The following is a 5,951-nucleotide window of genomic DNA, read 5'->3' on the forward strand; positions in this document are numbered from 1 at the left end:
GTCACTAAAAAATTTGTTCACAAATGCTCATATCAACATTATTCATAATATCCAGTGGTCAAAACAACCCAGAAGTCCATCAACTACTAATGAACAGATAAAACTGTTAGATCCATGCAATGGAATATTATTTGGCCACAAAAAGGAATGAAGTTCTTATACGTGCTACAATGTGGATTGACCTTGAAAAGATGGTAAATGAAAGAAGCCAGTCACAAAACCCCCACATATTATGATTCCATTTATGTGAAATGTCCAGAATAGGTAAATCTGTAGGCACAAAAGGTATATTAGCAGTTGTGAGGCACTGACAGGAAGGGGATATTATGGAGTGACTGCTAGTGGGACAAGGTTTGTTTTGAGGGTGATGAAATTGTTCTAAAAATTACATAATGGTGATGATTGTACAACTCTGTAAATATACTGAAATCACTGAATTAAACACCTTAAAAGGCAAATTTTATTGTATGCAAATTATATCTCAAAGATAACATTAAAAATGTAATGCCAGCTACCTTTGTTCTTAAGTTCAAATTGTTTCTCAGCACTGTGTTTTGCAATATCTAGATAACATGCTGATGATAGTTATCTGTCTTGAATTTTAAAAATGAAACCATGTGAAATGTCTGTGTTGCTTAATGCTCTGTTGAGATCTGGAATCTGATTATTCCACTTCCTCAAGTAAATTTTCCCCTCTTTAGTTGTCTGTGTGTATAACATGATGAAAAAATTTTAAAAACATAAATAAATAATATGGTTGAGTTGCTATTTCCTTCTCCAGGAGATGCTCCCATCCCATGGATTGAACCCATATCTACTATGTCTCCTGCATTGGCAGGTGGATTCTTTACCACTGAGCCACCATGGAAGCCCTTAGTTTGTGGTAATTTGTTACAACAGCCACAGGAAACTAATGCATTGCCTTTCTGATTTTGTGAACTTATGCTTTGGCTCAATAAGTCATAGCCTGTGTGCCATAAACTTTCAGGAGCCAGCAAAATTACAGCAAGAAATTCTCATATCCTTATATGAAGCAAGCCTGGTATTAGATCATATACATTTATCTTGAATATACATCTAGTATTATTTTTCAAATATGTCCATCTATGGTATTTAATAGTCTATTAACTCATATTATTAAAGTCATAGTAGCTTTCTGTCATTATATAATACCTCAAACAATGGCTATTGAAAGTAATAATATTATATAAGTTTACAAATACATTTTTAATTTAAATCTATTGTTGCAAAATGAACATATAAAACTTACAATTTAAGTCATTTTAAAATACATAATTTAGTGGCATTAAGTGCATTCATAATGTAGTGTAGCCATCATTACTATCTAGTTCCAGAAGTTGTTATCATCCCCAAAGTAAGCCCCATACCCATTAAGTGGTAACTCCATAATATCCCCTCCCTACAGCTCCTAAAAACCCCCAATATGCATTCTGTCTCTAAGGATTGGCTTATTCTGGATACTTCATTTAAATAGAATTATACAATATGTGTCATTTTGTGTCCAGTTTCTTTCAATTACTATGTTTTCAAAGTTCATCCATGTTGCAGTACGAATCACCACCTCATTCCTTTTCATGGATGAATGTCCATTGTATGGACATACCACATTTATTTATCCGTTCATCCACTGATGCATGTTTGGGTTGAGTCCATGTTTTGACTAGTGAATCTGGATAGTGTTGCTATGAACATGGGTATACATGTCTTTGTTTGAATATCTGCCTTCAATTCTTTGGGATATTTATCTAGGAATAGAGTTGCTGATTTATATGGAAACCCACTGCAGTATTCTTACCTGGAGGACCCCATGAACAGTATAAAAGACGCAAAGATATGACAGCTGAAGATGAGTCCTCAAGTTTGAAAGGTGTCCAATATGCTTCTGGGGAAGAGCAGAGGGCAATTACTAATATTAATAGCGTCAGTAAGAACTAAGTGGCTGCATCAAAACAGGAACAACGCTCAGCTGTGGATATGTCTGGTGGTGAAAGTAAACTCCAATGCTGTAAAGAATAATATTACATAGGAACCTGGAATGTTAGGTCCATGAATCAAGGTAAATTGGTTGTGGCCAAGAGGAGATGGCAAGAGTGAACATCAACATTTTAGGAATCAGTGAACTAAAATGGATGGTAACGGGCAAATTTAATTCAGATGACCATTAGATGTATGACTGTGGGCAAGAATCCCTTAGAAGAAATTGTGTAGCCCTCATAGTCAACAAGAATCCGAAATGAAGTACTTGGGTGAAATCTCAAAAACACAATGATCTCAGCTTGTATCCAAGGCAAATCATTCAACATCACAGTAATCCAAGTCTATGCCCCAACAGCTGATGCTGAAGAAGCTGAAGTTGACCAGTTCTATGAAGACTTAAAACACTTTCTAGAACTATCACAAAAAAGATGTCCTTTTCATCACAGGCGATTGGAAAGCAAAAGTAGGACGTCAAGAGATACCCATAATAACAGGCAACTTTAGCCTTGGAGTACAAAATGAAGCAGGGTAAAGGCTGACAGAGTTTTTTCAAGAGAACACACTGGTCATAGCAAACATCCTCTCCCAATAACACAAGAGATTACCCTACACATGGAAATCACAAGATGGTCAGCACAGAAATCAAGTTGATTATGTTCTTTGCAGCCGAAGATGGAGAAGCTCTCTAACAGTCATCAAAAACAAGACCTGGAGCTGATTGTGGCTCAGATCATGAACTCCTTATTGTAAAATTCAGGCTTAAATTGAAGAATGTAGGGAAAACCAGTAGCCCATCAAGTATGACCTAAATCAAATCCCTTATGGTTATACAGTGGAGGTGATGAATAGATTCAAGGGATAAAATCTGGTAGACACAATGCCTGAAGAACTGTGGATGGAAGTTTGTAACATTATACAGGAGGCAGTAACCAAAACCATTCCAAAGAAAAAGAAATGCAAGAAGGCAAAGCGGTTGTCTGAGGAGGCTTTACAAATAGCTGATAAAAGAAGAGAAGTGAAAGGCAATGGAGAAAGGGAAAGATGTACCGAACTGAATGCAGAGTTCCAGAGAATAGCAAGGAGAGATAAGAAAGTCTTCTTAAATGAATAATGGAAAGAAATAGAGGAAAACAATAGAATAGGAAAGACTAGAAATCTTTTCAAGAAAACTGGAGATACCAAGGGAACATTTCATGCAAGGATGGGCACAATAAAGAACAGAAACAGTAAGGACCTAACAGAAGCAGAAGAGACTAAGAAGAGGTGGCAAGTATACAAATAATTATACAAAATAGGTCTTAATGACTCAGATAACCACAATGGTGTGGTCACTCACCTAGAGCCAGACATCCTGGAGTATGACATCAAGTGAGCCTTAGGGAGCATTACTATGAACAAAGTTAGTGGAGAGGACAGAATTAACAGCTGAGATATTTCGAATCCTAAAAGATGATGCTGTGAAAGTTCTGCACTCAATATGCCAGCAAATTTGGAAAACTCAGCAGTGGCCACAGGACTAGAAAAGGTCAGTTTTCATTCCAATCCCAAAGAAAGGCAATGCCAACGAACGGTCAAACCACCACTCAACTGTACTCACTTCACATGCCTGCAAAGTAATGCTCAAAATTCTCCAAGAGATGGGAGTACTGGACCATCTTATCTGTTTCCTGAGAAACCTGTATATGGGTCAAGAAGCAACAGTTAGAACTGAACATGGAACAACTGATTGTTTCAAAATTAAGAAAGGAATAGGACAAGATTGTATATTGTCACCCTGCCTATTTAACTTATATGCAGAGTACATCATGCGAAATGCGACTGGATGAACCACAAGTTGGAATCCAGATTGCCAGGAGAAATATCAACAACATCAGATATGCAGATGATACCACTCTAATGGAAGAAAATGAAGAGGAACTAAAGAGCCTCTTGATGAGGGTGAAAGAGGAGAGTGAAAAACCTGGCTTGAAACTCAACATTAAAAATACTAAATCATGGTATTTAGTCCTGTCACTTCATGGCAAATAGAAGGAGAAAAACTGCAAGCAGTGACAGATTTCATTTTCTTGGGCTCTAAATTCACTGTGGACAGTGACTGCAGCCATGAAATTAAGATGCTTGCTCATTGGAAGGAAAGCTATGACAAACCTAGACAGTGTGTTAAAAACAGAGACATCACTTTGCTGACAAAAATCCGTATAGTCAAAGTTATGGCTTTTCTAGTAGTCATGTACAGATGTGAGAATTGGTCCATAAAGAAGGCTGAGCATTGAAGAATTGATGCTTTTGAATTGTGGTGCTGGAGAAGACTCTTGAGAGTCCCTTGGACTGCAAGGAGATCAAACCAGTAAATCCTAAAGGAAATCAACCCTGAATATTCATTGGAAGGACTGATGCTGAAGCTGAAGCTGCAGTACTTTGGCCACCTGATGCAAAGAGCTGACACATAGAAAAGACTCTGATGCTGGGAAAGATTGACGGCAAAAGGATAAGAGGGCAGCAGAGGATAAGATGGTTAGATAGCATCACCGACTCAATGCACATGAATTTGAGCAATCTCTGGGAGATAGTGGAAGACAGAGGAGCCTGGCCTGTTACAGTTCATGGGGTCACAAAATGCTGGACGCGGCTTAGTGACTGAACAGCAACAACAAATGTTACTTCTATGCTTAACCTCAGAAACTGTAAAAACTGTTTTCTACAGTGCCTGAACCATTTTATATTCCCACTAGCAACATACCAAAGTCAATTTCTCCACATCCTAGCCAACACTTATTGTTTTTTTGTATGTGTGTCCTTCACATGAAAAAGAAATAAAATACATGGGGTATAAAATTAATATATAGTAGCCATCATAATCAGTGTGAACTGACATCTCACTGTATTTTGATTTGCATTTCCCTCATGATTAGATGTTGAACATCTTTTCATGTGCTTGTTGGAAATTTGCATATTTTCTTTAGAGAAATATCTATTCAGATCCCATGCCCAAATTTTCATTGGGTTGTTTTCTTTTTAGTTGTTGAATTATAGGAGATGTATATATAATCTGGATGCTAGGCTCTAGTAGATCTGTGACTTGTAAATATTTTCTCCCTTTCCATTGATTGCCTTTTTACTATCTTGATACTGTTCTTTGATGTAGAAAAGTTTAATTTTGGTGAAGTCCATTTTCTTGTTTTTTCTTTTGCTGATTGTGCTTCTGGGGTCACATCTAACAAATCATTGCCAAGTCCAAGGTTACAAAGTTTTACCACTCTGCTTTTCTTCTAAAAGCTGTATAGTTCTAGTTCTTATACGTAGTTTTTGATTCATTTAGAGTTAATTTTAGATCTAGTGTGACATAGGGGTATAATTTCTGTCTTTCGCATGTGGATCAAGTTGTCCCAAATGTTTGATGTTATAAAGGGATCCTTAAAGAAAGAATGTGCTTAGTAATATTCATCGTCGTATTCTTCATAGTAGCGAAAAAAATAGAAATACCAAACATGTTCAACAATAGATCAGTAAAATCAATTGAGATAGACCCTTATGATGTAATATTATGTAGAAAAATAGTACTGTGTATGTGTATTTATTGTAGTAAAAAGTTGTTCATAAAATATCATTAAGTGAAAATTTTGATTAAAATTCAGTAACTGCATACATGGGCTTCTCTGCTGGCTCAGTGGTAAAGAATCTGCCTGCCAATGCAGGAGACTCTGGATCAATCCCTGCAATTGGGAAGAGTCCCAAGAGAAGGAAATGGCAAACCAGGCCAGGCCAGTATTCTTGCCTGGAAAATCCCATGGATAGAGTAGCTTGGTAGGCTATGGTCCATGGGGTCACAAACTGTGTGTATATATATATATATATATACATATATATATATATATATATGTATATATACATATATATGTGTATATATATATATATTTGTATATGCATTGAAAAAATTTTATGAGATGTACATC

Source organism: Dama dama, chromosome X (genome assembly GCF_033118175.1).
Source record: "Dama dama isolate Ldn47 chromosome X, ASM3311817v1, whole genome shotgun sequence".
NCBI classification, from domain to species: Eukaryota; Metazoa; Chordata; class Mammalia; order Artiodactyla; family Cervidae; genus Dama; species Dama dama.